This window comes from Chlorocebus sabaeus, chromosome 6 (assembly GCF_047675955.1).
Source record: "Chlorocebus sabaeus isolate Y175 chromosome 6, mChlSab1.0.hap1, whole genome shotgun sequence".
NCBI classification, from domain to species: domain Eukaryota; kingdom Metazoa; phylum Chordata; class Mammalia; order Primates; family Cercopithecidae; genus Chlorocebus; species Chlorocebus sabaeus.
In genome coordinates, this window is record NC_132909.1 from 40136111 (window position 1) to 40153359 (window position 17249).

Here is a 17249-nt window from a genome sequence, read left to right on the forward strand (position 1 = left end):
TTTGCCAAATCCTCCTGTCTGTCTAGTTTCATTTTTCCCTTTTCCAGATATGGCACAATCAGGAGCTATCCTATGCACTCTCCTGGCCCTGTTTTCCAGGGAACAGAAGTAGATATAACAATTTGAATTTCTCCATTGTAATCTGAATCAATGACTCTTGTATGTACTACTTCTCCTTTAAAATTTGAACTAGACCTACCTAAAAATAATCCTACTGTCCCCCCAGCTGGCAACATCTGACTGGAGACAGCAGCATTCTTTTTTTTTTTTTAAGGAAAATTTGTATTTTAATTATTTTTATGTACAGAAAACTCAACAGTGTACATTTAATCCAGTTTAGTGGCAAGTTCCTTAGCCTTTGCCTTTTCAAGTTTGGCGATATGAGCCACAGACTTGGGACCCAGGACATTGCTACCCCAGTGACAGTGGATCTCATCGTATTTGTCATTGTAATTGGTCCTGATAGCTTCCATCAGCTTAGCCAAAGCGCCTTTGTCTTCCGAGTTCACTTGCGTAAAGGCGACAGTGGTGCAGGTTTTCCTGTGGACTAGACGTCCCAGTCTTGCCTTCCCCTTGATGATGCAGTAAGGGACCCCCATTTTATGACACAGGGCAGGCAAGAAGATAACCAGCTCCATGGGATCCATGTCATGTGCAATCACCACCAGCTGAGCCTTCTTGTTCTCCACCAAGGTGGTGACAGTGTTAACTCCTGCTCGAAGGGCAAGTGGTCTCTTAGTGGGGATGTCCCCTTTGCCAGCAGCTTTCTTCTCAGCCTGGGTGAACAGCCTCTGCTTACTCTCTTGCTTTGTCTCTGGTCTGTACTTGTGGGCCAGCTTAAGCAGCTGAGTAGCTGTTTGGTGGTCCAGGGCCTGGGTGAACTGGTTAACAGCAGGAGGCACTTTCAGCCACTTATAGATGGCTCTCTGCTGCTGCAACCTGATATAGCGAGGCCATTTCATAAAATGGGTGAGGTCTCTTTTGGGCTGGATGTCCTGTCCAATGCCAAAATTCTTAGGTCTTTTCTCAAACAGGGGATTCACTACTTTCTTAGCCTCCTGCTTTTTCACGACAGCAGGGGCTGGAGTCACCTTCTTTCCCTTGGCCTTCTTTCCTTTTGGCATCTTGCGGGGTGGAAGGAGAGCGACAGCAACATTCTTTAACAGTCTCATTACAAAAGGAGAACCTGGTCCATACTGATTAATACCTTGTTTAAATTCTTCAAGTATTTTAAAAGGAAAAGGCTCAAACATAGCCATAATATTTCCCTATTGATCAGGTGGGTGTATTCTAATAGGGAACTGCAAAGCATCCATATCATCCTCTCATCTAGCTTGCTGGATTCCTGCCTAAATAGAACTGAAGTGGTCATTCAAGGCACTGCTTGAGCAGTCACTGGCGCAACTACTTTTTGTCCAGTGTCCTCTGGAAAAGAAAGATCTGGAGGGTCAAGCCACTCTTTTTCTTCCACATAATGGGGTGCAGAAGGATAGGGATGAACCTCTTCCTCCTTTGCTGCTTTTGCTTTAGCTGGTAAACAAACCTGCTCTGTTACCTCTTCTGTTACTTTGTTATACTTTCCTTCCTCCTTGTCATTAGTGTGAAAAGATTCCAAGGTGGAAAGAACCAGAGCCTACGCTTGTCCCATCGTTATCCTGATGCTTCCGAGCTCCCCTTCTTACTCACCACGGGGATTGCTTAAGAGTACTCGGGTGTCCTCCAACTTAGTCCAACCGCCACTCCGGTGACACTTTGACCTGAATTTGAGTCTCCACGTTGGGCACTGCTTGCCATGACCAGCTTGGTTGTGGAGACCCTAACCCAACGGTGCTAGAGGAATTAAAGACACACACACAGAGAGATATAGGGTATGGAGAAGGAAATCAGGTCTCACAGCCTTCAGAGCTGAGAGCCTCGAACAGAGTTTGATCCACACATTTATTGACAGAAAGCCAGTGATAAGCATTGCTTCTACTGATTTTAGATTAGCTAAGAGTATTCCTTATGGGAAACAAAGCATTCTCAGTGAGGAGCAGAGAAACAGGCTCTGGCTGATTATCTGCAGCAAAAACATGCTGTCAAGGCACAAGCAGTTTTTTGATCTGGGCGGGGCCAGGTGTTCCTTGCCCTGCTCCAGTAAACCAACAACTTTTAGCAGTGTGCATGACAGCCATCACGAGCATGTCACATTACTGCAGAAACCCTGTTTATGGCCAGTTTCTTTAAGGCCTGCTTATGATAGGCTTAGGGCTTGCTACCAACATTGCACTCATGTTATGTGACTCTCCCAAATGTGTCTTACATGTTGTGTCATGTTGGGGCTCAATATATCAAATTAGACATTGTTACATTGTGCTGGGTTTAACACCAGCAAACATTTTTTTTCTGGGCCTGCTTACAGGGGACCTTGTGACATAACTCAATGCCCATCACCATGATGATGTTACTTTCTTCTTCTGCCTGGTCTCTGCTCACACAGAAATTGTGACACATCATTGGCCTAGCATCTAGGTGATGTGACTCTCCTCTTTTTCTCAGGCTCTTCATATTTGGGTATTGTGACATATTGCTAAACTCAACATCTAAGGAAGGGGAGTCTCCTACCTGTGCTCTTCCTACAGGGGGCATTGTGACATGTCTCTGCATTCCTCACCTAGGAGATGTGACTCTCCTGCCTGCACCCTTCCTACATGGAAAGCTGTGGCATATTGCTGTGGTCAGCAACCAGATGATGTGTTTCTGCTACCTGGGTCTTTATTACAGGAAAGATGGTAGACATATCACTGGGCCCAGCATCCAGGTAATGTGACTCTCTTCTTCTGCTGGTCCCTGCTTACAGGAAAATTGCAGCATATTGCTACACCCAGCACCTAGCTTATGTGACTCTTCACTTCTTTTAGGTTTTGGCCTCAGGGGACATGGTGACTTATTGCTGGGCCCTGCACTGACAATTTTTGACTTAACTGCCTGCAATTTGCCCACTTGAGCCGTTGTGACATATTGCTGGGTTTAACACTCAGGTGATGTAACTTTTATGCCGGGGCCTTGCCTACAGGGGTCTTTTTAAAATGCCTGTGTGACCTGGCACGGTGGCTCACACCTGTAATCCCAGCACTTTGGGAGGCCGAGGCAGACAGATCACAAGGTCAGGAGTTCGAGCCCAGCCTAGTAAATATGGTGAAACCCTGTCTTTACTAAAAAAGAAAATTACAAAAAGCAGCTGGGCATGGTGATGGGCACCTGTAGTCACCGCCACTAGGGAAGCTGAGCCAGAAGAATTGCTTGAATTCAGGAGGTGGAGGTTACAGTGAGCCAAGAGCATACCACTGCACTCCAGCCTGGGCAACAGAGTGAGATTCCATCTCAAAAAAAAAAAAAAAAAAAAGAAGAAGGTCTCTCTGGCACTAATCCCACAGGTGATGTGACCCTCTTGTGTTACCTGGTCTCTGCTCACAGAGAGAATTGTGACTTTTCACAGCATACATGCTGATTTTTTTCTGTAATTTTTTAGTTTTCCCTTTGGGAAAGGTTGTGCAATATTACTGAATTAAGCAGCAAAGGGATATTACTTTTTTTTTTTTTTTCTTGAAACTGCCCATGTAAGACATTGTGACATATTGCTGGGCCCTATCCCTGATGATGTGAGCTATCTGCCCGTCAGCTATTTTATGTGACTCCCCTCTCTTATCTTCACTTTGTCCATGGTTAGATTATAATATATCTTTGGGCCTGGGTCATGCTAACGGAAGTGAGAGTGACTTACTGCTAGGCCCAGCACACAGGGGATGTGATTCTTCTGCTTGATTCCTGCATAAGTGGTCATTGTGACATATCTCTGGACCAATTGCCTAAGCAATAGGTCTCTCCTTATCTTTCTGGACCTGTCCACAGTAGGAAATGTAAGATATCACTGGGCCCAGCGCCTAGATGATGTAACTCATCTTTTGACTGGACCTTGTATATTTTGCATATTGTTATTTATCACTGAGTCAGACATTAGGGGATGAGAGGCTCCTGCCTGGGTCCTGCCTACAAGCAGCCTTGTGACATATTTTGGCATCCATCACCTATGAAGTGTGACTCTCCTCACATACATGCACGATGCACAAAGAAAAGATTGTAGCATATCAATGGGATCAGCAACCAGGTGTGTGTCTCACCTCTCAGGGTGTTGCTCAAAGAGAGCGTTGTAACATATCACTGGGCCCAGCACCCAGGTGATGTGACTTGTGGCCTGTGCCCATCTTTTCTTTCTTTTTTCTTTTCTTTCTTTCTTTCTTTCTTTCTTTTTCTTTTCTTTTTTTTTTTTTGAGACAATCTCACACTGCCGTCCAGGTTGGAGTACAGTGATGTGATCTCAGCTCACTTCAACCTCTGCCTCCTGGGTTCAAGCAGTTCTCCTGCCTTAGCCCCCCAAGTAGCTGGGATTAAAGGCATGCATCACCACAACAGGCTAATTTTTGTATTTTTAGTGGACGTAGGGTTCCAACATGTTGGCCAGGCTGGCAGGTGATCCACTTGCTTTGGTCTCCCAAAGTGCTGGGATTACCAGCATGAGCCACAGCACCCAGATTGCCTTGTAGGAGTTGATTTTAATGCATCCCTGGCCAAGCATCTAGGTGATGTGTTATGACTCTCCTGTCTGGTTCTTGCCCTCAGAAGAGATCATGACATGCTTTAGACCAGCCCCAGGTGATGTGACTCTTCTGCTCACTCCTTACTCAGCAGTGTAATTGGGACATATATCTTGCCCCAGCTTGTAGTTGCTATGATGATTCTCACACCTTAAACCAGGCAATAAAAGAGTTACACTCAGCTGGACACAGTGGTTCATGCCTGTAATCCCAGCACTTTGGGAGGCCAAGGCAGGTGGATCATGAGGTCAGGAGTTTGAGACCAGACCAACCAAGATGGTGAAACCTCATCTCTACTAAAAATACAAAAATTAGCCAGGCACAGTGGCAAGTGCCTGTAATACCAGCTACTCGGAAGGCTGAGGCAGGAGAATCTCTTGAAGCCAGACAGTGGAGGTTGCAGTGAGCCGATATCATATCACTGCACTCCAGCCTGGGTGACAGAGTGAGACTCCTTCCCCCTCCCTCAAAAAAAAGTTACACTCCCTCCTAGCTAGGCTTAGGAAAACAAACACTATCCTGTCTTTTCTTTTCACCAAGTTCATAGAGAATTACCACTCTCTCAAATATATTGTATAAAGCCCTTGGGTGTCACAAAGAGTGTCATCAAGTGACAAAAACACAGATGATATTGTTTCTTTTATTTATTTTTTATTTTTTGGAGATAGAATCTCACTCTGTCACCCAGGCTAGAGTGCAGTGGCATGATCTCTGCTCACTGCAACCTCTGCCTCCTGAGTTCAAGTGATTCTCCTGCCTCAACCTCCCAAGTAGCTGGCACTACAGGCATGTGCCCCCAAGCCCAGCTAATTTTTTAGGGGTTTCACTCACCATGTTGGCCACACTGGTCTCAAACTCATCACCTTAGGTGATCCACCTGCCTCAGCCTCCTAAAGTGCTGGGATTACAGGTGTGAGCCACCACGCCCAGCCCAAGGCTGTGTTTCTTAAAAGAACATCCTGCCACACATTATAATTGTAATCTCTACATAGAGCCCACTGGTGAGGTCCTAAATCTCATATGCAGATGCAGTCCACAGTTGGAAGTGTGACAGTGATGTGCAAACATACAGCCAGAAATGGCTCATTTCTAAAGCTACAAATGATGACTCACTCCTAAATGTAGCTCGTAGGCAAGTGAGGCACCTCCTATATGGATCAGCCAATTGGAGAGATGTTGACTCTCATTCCTGGACTTAGAGCCACACATACTATCATGGGTCCATACCATCACAAATGTCTTAGAGTAGATTGTGACTCACAAGCATATTGCGTAAAGTGTGGGGGATCAGTCTGAGTGGTGGAAAAACTATAGGAAAAGGACACAAACCTTCTGAAAGGACAGAAGGTACTGCAGAGCACCAGGGATGAATAGCTGAAGTCAGCTGTTTTATAATCCTGAGGCAAAGGAGGAGTAGATACAAGGGAGTGTGAGGGAATTTATCTTAAACAGGCTTGTTTACATACTTACTTATGTTCACCAGGAACTGACCTTCGATCATCTGCATTACATTCTCTGAAAGGGGAACAATAAATATTAATTACCTGCAGGTTGTACTGGCTCCAGGTTGTCAGCATTGTGCCTGCATGGAATAAAAGCAAGCAGCTCCAGTTTTTCGGGTTGCACTCTGGCCACTAGAGCTAGGCAATCCCCTAGCTGCTCTTACACTGCATACCTATGTCTGAGTACTCATTTTATCTGTCAGCCAGGATCTGTGGGACAGACCCAGCAGGTGGTGACCCATATAAGAAACGACACAATGCATCATGATGGAACCCTCAGAAATGAAAGTAAAGTTACTGCACGGTAAATAATTGGTGCCCACTGGGGATTTCCAAGCTTGGGGGGATTTTTTAACCTATGGTTTCATCAAGAGTCAACAGTAATCAGCTCAACAGCAACAGTATATAAAAGTATTGACACAACTGCTTAAAACTAGTGAAGCCTCAGTTTCAAAGGCTCAATTAAGAGACCTGCAAACTGTTGTTTTCTGTAAGCAATAATTCCTAGAAGAAGGCACACTAGACCTAGAGCTCTGGGAACAAGTGGGAAGAAATCTTAAATGACATTATGCACAAGGACAACAGGTCCCAGTAACATCTTTAACACTCTTTAATGTTGTGGGCCTTAAGTTAGTACTGCTTTGGCCCTGCTCTACACAGAAGAGCATAAAATGGGAAAAGAGGAAGAATCATCATCTACCTTACTATCTCCTCCTCCTCTCTCAGCCCCGCCATTACCGGGTAAAGGTGCCACAGAGGAGATAGAGATTTTCCCTAAGCCTCTCCCCCCATAAATTGAGAAAAAGACAAGGGATACACTACAATTATGGGATCCTGTCTTAGGCAAGCAGCGTTAGAAGGGGAGCTCTTGGCTTGCCCAATGATGGAAGATCAACAAGTCAATCATGTACATGAACCCATTACTTTCAAGACTTATAAAGAAATAAGAAAGAGCATTAGAGAAAACAGTCACTCGCCCATTTATGAAAGGATTAATTGAGGCCATAGCCTATAACTACCATATGACCCCATGGGACTAGTCAGTGCCAGCTAAAACAACTTTAGAGACCAGTCAATACCTCCTCTGGAGGGCATAACATGATGCATTATGCAAACAATGAGCTAACCAGAATCAATTGGCTGGGCAAAACCTAACAGCTGCTATACTCCGGGGGGGGGGGGGTCCCTATGCAAATGTACAACAACAATTAAATTTTCCCCCATAGCCAATGCACAGTGTCTACGCTCTCAGGGCCTGGGACCTAATTCCCAAAGGCAGAGTTCAACAGGGATCTTTTGTAAATGTACGACAGGGGCCCCAGCAGCCATTTGTTGAATTTATCAATCATTTAACTTAAGTCATAGTGAAACATGCCCATTCTGCCCTTAAGAATATGCTTAAAATCAAAAAAGGGTGAATATGAGTAGGGACCTTACAAAACTACTAGCGTGAGCCTTATTTACTCTTAATTTCTTCAATTTAGATGATACATTACAATCAGCCATAGAAAAGAACTTTGCAAAATCCTCAAAATACAAAACCTTCAGTTTTATGGAAAGTTGTAAATAGTAATGTATGGTGTGGTCCAAATGATTTGCTAACGTGGGGAAGAGGATATGCTTGTGTTCACACACCCTTAGGTCCTCTTTGGATTCCAGCATGATGCATCAGACCTTACCACTGCATGGCTAGGGCCCAACCCGGTACCAGAAATAAAGGAAATGACCATGCAGAACCCGCAACTCTGGATGATGTGGCTTCCTTGGATGACACAGGCCCCAGACATTACCTGGGGAATGCTGAAGAAGACAACTCAGGAGGCTGAGCAAATCTGCTTCAGACACAGATACCATTCACTCCAGATAATTTGTTCCTTGCTATACTTTTTATTGTACATTGCATCTCTTGCAGAATACTGATTCTTCTTCTTCTCTCTCTTTGCCTGCACCCCGTACCTGCTATATACTATTGGGCCCATCTTCTAGATCTGCCTTTCTTATCCCCTTTTACTAGGCAGACATCCCCTTCCTAGTCTCTGATAATGTGATCAATTGACTGGGAGGTGTTGACATACCCCTGGTGGGGTCCCTCAGTAATGGCACACATTGGACTGAGGTGCCAAGTAACACTACATATCAGCCCTTGATTGGAAAAGAATAATATTGATTATACTCATGTTTGTCTTATGTGATTTACTGGTTCTAGGATGCAAAGCTGCAACATGAGCTGTAACTGCTGCACGAGTCAAACCTGTCACTGCTTACATCTGTATTCTTTAATCAACAAAACCTGATGCAAAAAAATAGAAGTGGAGATATGGGAGATCGGTCAGAGTGGTGGAAAAACTATAGGGAAAGAATGCAAATTTTCTGAAATGTTGGAAGGTCCTGCGGAGCCCCAGGGGAGAATAGCTGAAGGCAGCTATTCTGTAACCCTGAGGCAGAGGGCAAGCTGCGGGTACAAGGCAGTGTGGAAGAATTTATCTTAAACAGGTTTGTTTGCTTATGTTGATCAGGAACTGACCTTTGATCATTTGCATGCATGACATTCCCTGAAAGGGGAACAATAAATGTTTTTTTTGTTTTTTTTTGTTTTTTCTTTTTGAGAGGGAGTCTCGCTCTGTCGCCCAGGCTGGAGTGCAGTGGCCAGATCTCAGCTCACTGCAAGCTCCGCCTCCCGGGTTTACACCGTTCTCCTGCCTCAGCCTCCCGAGTAGCTGGGACTACAGTCGCCCACCACCTCGCCCGGCTAGTTTTTTGTATTTTTTTAGTAGAGACGGGGTTTCATTGTGTTTGCCAGGATGGTCTCGATCTCCTGACCTCATGATCCGCCTGTCTTGGCCTCCCAAAGTGCTGGGATTACAGGCTTGAGCCCCCGCTCCTGGCAACAGTAAATGTTAATTACCTGCAGGTTGTGTTGGCTCCAGGTTTTCAGCATTGTGCCTGCACTGAAAAAACAAGTGGCTTCAGCTTCTCAGGGCTGCACTTTGGCTACTAAAGCCGGATATTCCCCTAGCTGCCCTTACACTGCATATCTGTGTCTGAGTACTCATTTAATCCATAGACCAGAATCTATGGGACACACCTGTCAATTAAGCCTTCAGGTAATACATTGAATGCCCTTACCTGGCCAAGCACACTGGTGACATTGTGATACTGGTACTCACAACCAGTCAACAGTAACTGTGCCATCCTTTTAGATAAACACAACCTTCTTCTGAAGTTCTGAATCTCAACCCTGGCAGTGGAAAGTTGCAACATTGACTCATATGTGGATCTGATCCACATCTGGGCTGGTAACTCAGACGAAGATTCAGCACAACCCTATGATTTTACTGAGAAGACACAGTCTGAAGGAGAGATTGAGGCTCTTATTCAGTAATCCATCCATATTGAGATTGTGATTTGTGTACTTAGACCCAACCTCCAAATGGTCTTGACTCTCCTACCTAGAATGGGAATATGTGAAAAATTATTCATACTATCCCTGAGCCTTTCTGCATGTGTGATTGCAAAACATGTCTCTGCACATAGCCTGAGTGATCTGACTCTCCTGCCTGGGGCCAGCACACAGATGGGATTGGGACATATTGTTGGAACAAGTATGTAGATGATGTGACCCTGTACTCATGCCTTGGTACTGCCAAAGAGGGCACTGTGACATATCACTGGCCCCTGTACCCAGGTAATGTGTTTGTCCTTTCTGTGCCCTGTCCACATGGGTTTTTGTAACATATTGCTGGGTCTAACACCCAGGTGATGTGAATCTCCTACCTAGACTCTGGCTACAGGAGGGATTTTGCCATATTCCTGGACCCGTCACCTATTTGATGTTACTCTCTACTTTTACATGGGCTTTTCCATAGGAGACATTGTAACATATCCGGGCCAAGCACCTACATGATGTTACTCTTTGCTCCTGCCTGGGCCCTGACCACAGAAGGGAGAGTGACTAATCCCTAGGCACAGTATATAGGTGATGTAATTTTTCTGTCTCATACCTGTCTACAGAGGACATAGTGAATGTCCTTGGCCCACTAAACTAGATGATATGACTTTTTTTTTTTTCTCTCTGAGATCTGTCAACAGTAGGGGTTATGACAGATCACTTGTCTCAGCACCTACCTAACATTTTCCTCATGCCTGGGCATTGCCCACTGGGGTGATTGTGACGTATAACTAGGTGAAGGCCCGGGGTTATGTGACATTTCTCTTCGACCTGACTCTCACCCACATAGCGCATTTTGACATATCTCTGAAGCTCTAAATTAGGTAGACTGCTGCATGGGCCTTTTGTTTTTTTAGGAAGTTTTGTTCCATATTTTATTGACCTAGCAATAAGCTGATGTTATTCTCTTCTAGTGCTTGGGCTTTGCCCAAGGAGGGATTGTGATATATCACTGGGCCCAGCACCTTGGTGATGTGACTCTCCTCTCCTTCTACAGGGTTCAGGTCAGAAAGAAGAGTTACATCACTTAGGTGATAAATAAAATAATATGTCATATTTCCCCTATTAGCAGGGCTTATGCAGGAGAGTCACATCAGCTAGGTGTTGGACCCAACCATATTTCAATACACAAATTGCATATTGTATATATTTAAAATTGTATATATTGAAGTACAGCTCTGTCCAACACCTAGGTGATGTGACTCTCCCCCATGAGCCCTTCTGATAAGAGAATTATGACATATTTTGTTTATCACCTAGGTGATTTAACTGTCCTTTTCTACTTGAGCCCTGTATAAAGGGGGATTGTAACATCACCAGACCCAGCATTGGGTGATATCCCTCTTCTCTTTCTTCTTCCTTTTTTTTCTCTTTTTGAGATGGAGTCTTGCACTGTCACCCAGGCTGGAGTACAGTAGCATCAACTTGGCCCACTGCAACCTCTGCCTCCCAGGTTCAAGTGAGTCTCCTGCCTCAGTCTCCTGAGTAGCTGAGATTACAGGGCTGTGCACCCACAACTGGCTAATTTTTGTATTTTTAGTAGAGATGGGGTTTCACCATGTTGGCCAGGCTGGTCTTAAACTCCTGGCCTCAAGAAGTCTGCCTGCCTCAGCCTCCCAAAGTATTGAAATTACAGGTGTCAGCCATTTTGCCAGGCCTTATCATTCTCATCTTTCAAATCGGCCCCGTGTACTTTGGGTATTAAGACATATTGCTGGGTCAAACCAAATGGGTGAAAGGCTCTTGCCTGGGCCCTGCCTACAAGAGGCCTTGTGACATATCTCTTCATCCATTACTTTGGAAGTGTGACTCTCCTCTTCCATCTGCACCATGTCCACACAGAAGATTGTAGCATGCCTCTGAGTTCAGCAACCAGGTGGTGATTTTCTTGTACCCAGGTCTTACCTGCAGAGAAAATTGTGACATATAGCTGAGCCCAGTACCCAAGTAATGTGACTTTGCTTTCTGTGCCTTGCTTTTGGAAGAGAATTGTAACATAACCCCGGCCAGGTAACCAGGTGATATGAATCTTTGCTTGGTCCCTGCCCTAAAAATTTGTAACATATTTCTGTCCCAGCACCCAGGTGATGTTACTCTTCTGTTTTCTTTCTACTCACAGTTTAGGTTGTGACATATGCCTTAGCCAAGCTCACAGCTGTGATGACGACACTAATACCATGAATCAGCCAAAAGGAGAGATACTGGCACTTGTAAGTAAACTTGGAGAAATGGGTATATTTCTGGGTCTTCTCTAGATAATGATGTCATAGAGGATTACTATTCTTTCATATTTTGTGTAAAGTCTTTGGATGGTACAGAGTGTGTCAAGCCCACTGAAGAGATCCTGAATTTCACATGTGAATGCAGTCCACAGTAAAAATTCTGACTGTAATTTGTGATCATGCCATCACAGTTTACATGGTGACTCATTTCTAAACCCAGCTCATAGGCAGGTGAACACTCTTCTCTCTGGACCCAGCTACTTGGAGAGATGTTGAGTCTTATCCATGGGCTTAGTTCCACAGGTACAATTATGAGTCCATACTAGGAAAAAGTCTCAGAGAAAATTGTGACTATCATGCATATTGTACAAATACCTCAGGTGGTACAGAGACTTTTATAATGAGGTCCATCACAGGTGACATTGTGACACTTATAAGCACACCCAGCAAACAGTAGATTGATATCTTTCCACGTGAACACAGCTCACTGTTGAAGTTGTGATCCTCACACCTGGAGGTAGCCAAAAGTTGAAAAATTGATTCTCACACATGGATTCAGTCTATATGTGGGCTGATGAGTCTCAGATCAAGATCCAACATACCAGTGAGGCTTTGACTTCACTAAGAGGACACAGTTCACAGCAAAGATTGAGGCTCTTACACATGTATTCAGTCCACCATTGAGATTGTAACTGATGTACTCAGACTCAACATACAAAGGGTGTTGATTTAATACCTAGAAAAGGGGCATGTGCAGGATGGTTAATTTTATCCCTATATTTACTGCAACTGTAATTGTGAAATACACCTCTGACCAGCACCTGAGTAATTTGATTCTCTTGTCTAGTGCCCGGCCCACAGATTGGACTGTGACACATTGCTACACTGAACACCTAGGTGGTGTGACTGTACATTTGCCTTGGCACTGCTCACAGGGGGCTTTGTGACATATGGCTGAGACCCACACACTGCTTATGTGACTCTCCTGATTGTGCCCTGCAATTATGGATTATTGTGACATATTGCTATGCCCAACATACAGGTGATGTCACTCTCCTTGCTGGGACCTGCCTATAGGAAGCATTATGACCCATCTCTGTACCAATGGCTGAGGTAATGTGACTCTCTTTTTCTACCAGGTCCCTTCACACATCAATGACTTTTTCCTATTACTGGGTCCAACACCTAGCTGAAGTGACTCTTCTCTTCTAAATAGGTTCTGCTCACAATGTAGATTGTGACGTACTGCTCGACGGAACAAGGTAATGTGAGCCGTCTGTCAAAACTCTGCTCACAGCAGGCATAGTGACATCTCTGTGAATCCATCATCTTAGTGCTATGACTCCTCTACTTGGGTCTGGCCTACAGGAGAGATTGTGACATATCTCTGGGGGCAGCACTCAGAAGATGTGATTCTCCTTTCCTCTCATGGCCGTGCTCCCATAAAAGAGAGTGACTTATCCCTGAGATCAGCACACAGGCTACGTCATTCTTCTGTCTGGTCCCTGTTCACAGAAGTTATTCTGACATATCTTTGGGCCCACCACCTAGATGATATGACTCTACTCTCTTTCCTGGGGCCTGTCCACAGTGAAGGTTGTGACATAACACTTGGTCAAGTACTTACGTGATGTTGACTCTTCTCATGCTTTGGCCCTGCTCACTGAGATGACTGTGACATGTCGCTGGGTCCAACTCTTAGGTTATGTGATCTTTCTCCTCTTTCTGAGCCCTACTCACAGCGTGCATTGTGACATATCTCTGGGCCTGTCACCTGGATGATGTGACTTTTCTGCCAGGGCTCTTTCCTCAGAGGGTACTGTGACATTTCTGTACCCAGAACCTAGGTGATGTGACTCTCTTCTACTGCTTTGGCTCTGCCCAAGATGTGACTCATTTTTTTTGCCTGGTCTCTGCATACTTTGTGCATTGTGATGTATGGCTGAAACCAGCACCTACACAATACGAGTCTTCTGCATGGACTGTCTCCAGAAGGGTATTATGAAATATCATTTTGCTTATTACTTAGGTGTCGTGACTCTCTTCTTATGGCTGGAATCTGCCACAAAGGGTGATTGCAACATATCACCTGACCCAGCACCTTGGGGATGTGATTCTCTTTTTTTTTTTTTTTTTGCAGGGGAGGGGGGTGTGTGTCTCACATATTTTAAGTATTGTGATATATTGGAGGGCCCAACACCTAAGGGATAGAAAGCTCCTTTCTTTTTTTTTTTTTTTTTTTTGTTTTGGTAATGAGATTTTGAATTTGTCATTTTTAAGTTGGCATCTTCTGTTTTGAAGAAAGGAATCTAAGTGTGAGTAACTATTTACAGGCATTGCTACTCACAGCGTAGTCTCCAGAGCGACATCCCTGCAATCTTAAAATGCAGAATCTTAGCCTTCACCCCAGACATTCCGAATTAGAATCTGCAGTGTAAAGGGAGCCTCAGGTGATGTGTGTGCTCCTTAATGTTTGAGAAGCAAGCATTGCTGCTAATGGGCATCAACACAGCATGCACTCTGAAGGCAAAACCCTGTAGACCAGGGATTCTCAAAGTGTGGTCCCTGGGTGGTCAGTATGAGCATGGCCTGGGAACTTGTGAGAAACATCAATTCTCAGGTTCCAGCCCAGTCTCAGTGAATCAGAAAACTAAGTGACACACAGCTGTGCTTCGATAAGCTCTCCCGGTGATTCTGATATCTATTAAGTTTGAGTGCCACTGTTTAGAGATTGGTTGGTGAAAACAGGGGAAAGTAGATGAAATCTTTCAATTCCCATGTTCTCAGGGCTTTGCCTTCTGAGATGCACAGAGCAATTAAATTACAGTTATTTCTTTAGTGTTCAGATGTGGAGACAGACGTTACAGGATGATAGGAAGTTTTAATAAAGTAAACCTTAGTGCATAAAAATAACTATATCTGATGCTTTGGACTCTAAAGCAAGTGAAGCCTTCTATTATACTCGGCACATTTTGCTTTATTTTTGCTCTTGTTTTTTGACATTTGAGTAAAAAGTGTGACATCTTAGAAAATGAAACAAAATTATATTTATGGCACATGTGTGCTAGCCAAAGTTGTAGTTAATTACCCACACCTACGTGTGTGGCTTCAGGTATTTTGGCATATGAAGCTATCTATTCTCCCCAACTTCTGTTTCCTGAGTGAGATTTGGTTTTCAATCTGGGCAAATGAAGATCATTCTGGGGTTAAAAGTGCTCTTTTTTCTCCATTCCTTGATATGGACCTGTGCTGGAGACTAGTCAGGTATAACTTATGACTTGGGGAATAGAAGTTTCTTAAAGAGGGCTGGAAGACGTGGCTTTGGATTCTTTACAGTTTTGGTCTGGTTGAATCTTAATAATAGCCAAGGACACACGGAAGGTTGGTGCCTCTTTTAGAGGTGCAATCTTGAGATCTCATGTTTTTCTCTTGCATACCAGCACTGGGACTAGGGAATGTGCCCTAACCTGAGACCGTCTTTCTCCAACTCCCCATTCCTTTTGATCTTATTCTCACCATATCAATTATTGGGGCTCAAATACTTGAAGTGGGTTTAATATGAAGAGTGTCCAGTGGCCTGGAAAGCAGAGGAGTAGGTGGTGGTAGGAACTCAGGACTCTGTGGTGTGTCACATACACAAAGAAAGCCTTATAAAGTCTTAGCCTTTCTTTACCTTATCCCTCACAGATCCTTTTCATTTCAGAGGGAGCAGTCAGTGCCTCCTAAGTGAGGTGAGCAGTGGTCCAGGTTTTTCCAGTACTTTTCCTGCATTAGCCCTAAAAACCTCCTGTCCAGAGCAAACCAGAATGATTGGTAGCCCTGAGTATAAACTCGGGCTGTCAGTTTCTTTCTCTTTCTCTTTTTCTGCCTCTCTTTCTCTTTTCCTTTCTTTCTCTCTTCTCTTTTTCTCTCTTCTTTTTCTTCTCTCTTGTTCCCTCCTCCCTCCCTCTTTCTTTTCCCTCCCTCCCTCTCTCTTTCTTTTCCCTCCCTCCCTCTCTCTAGAAAGCTCCTTTCTTGACCCTGCCCCCTGGGGACTTTGTGACATATCTCTGCATCCATGACCTAAATATGTGACTCCTCTATTGTGCCTGCACCCTGCTTACAGGGAAGATTGTGACATATTGCTAAATATAGTGTATGTTGTGCTGACCTCCTATCTCATCTTGTGACTAAGAATGCCTAACCTGAGGATGCAGCCCAATAGGTCTCAGCCTCATTTTACCTGACACTATTCAAGATGGAGTCACTCTGGTTTTAATGCCTCTGACACAGAGATCCACTATAACATTCTGAAAAAAAATTATTTTAATTATAATGAATAAGAAATGGAAAACCTAGGATGGGCTATTCTGAAAGATTATAAACAGAAATAGTTATATTTGTTTTTTTGTTTTTTTTTTTTTTGAGACAGAGTCTCGCTCTGTCGCCCAGGCTGGAGTACAGTGGCCGGATCTCAGCTCACTGCAAGCTCCGCCTCCTGGGTTTACGCCATTTTCCTGCCTCAGTCTCCCGAGTAGCTGGGACTACAGGCGCCTGCCACCTCGCCCGGCTAGTTTTTTGTATTTTTTTTAGTAGAGACAGGGTTTCACCGTGTTAGCCAGGATGGTCTCGATCTCCTGACCGCGTGATCTGCCCATCTCCGCCTCCCAAAGTGCTGGGATTACAAGTTATATTTGTTTTATAAGTTTTCCATTAACCTCTATTTGTTACTTCTGAATAGATACATTGTTTTATTCTGTCCAGTTTAAACAGATACACTTGATAATAGAAAGGTCCCTGCTGTGAAAGAAAAATAAATCTCAGCATGTCAAAATTACTAATCCAATAGAAAAATCAAGCTGGAAACTACGTCAGGCAAACCTATCTTCTATTTTATTCTAAAATAAGATAGCTATGCAGATAAAAAAGCTATATACCTACCTCACAATTTGCTCACAAGAATATTTCTACTGAGTAGATGACAGACAGAACTCAAAGTCATCTCTCTGAGGCTCACCCGAGACAAATGCATATCTGCTTACTTCCTGTGCTCTATTGTTAACATTAAAAAAGCAGATTCGCTGAGCCAGACTAAATTGTGTATTCAGTGGAAGACTTATCAAGGACTCAAATAAATTTATTCTTTTTTCTCTTATCTACTTATGACGTGGAAACCCCAACCTCAAGTTTTCCCGTCATACCTGACTAAACCAATGTACATCTTAAACATATTGATTGATGTCTCATGACTTTCTAAAATGTATAAGAAACTGTACCCCAAACACCCTGGGAACATTTCATCAGGACCTCCTGAGGCTGTGTCACAGGCTCCTACTTAACTGTGGTGAAATAAACTTTCTAAATTAATTGACATTTGTCTCAGATACCCTTTGGTTTACACAGCCAAGGCCCTGCTAGCTGTTCACTAATGCACCCCAGACTGATCCACCACCATTGCAGAGAC

The 17249-nt window shown here is 44.0% G+C and overlaps 2 pseudogenes; one reads left to right on the top strand and one right to left on the bottom strand.

Annotated features, from left to right (window-relative positions):
* Positions 1-326: 326 nt before the first annotated feature.
* Positions 327-1148, bottom strand: LOC103234300 (large ribosomal subunit protein eL8 pseudogene; annotated as a pseudogene).
* Positions 1149-4101: 2953 nt separating this feature from the next.
* Positions 4102-17249, top strand: part of LOC103234404 (uncharacterized) — a 28247-nt pseudogene continuing 15099 nt past the window's right edge.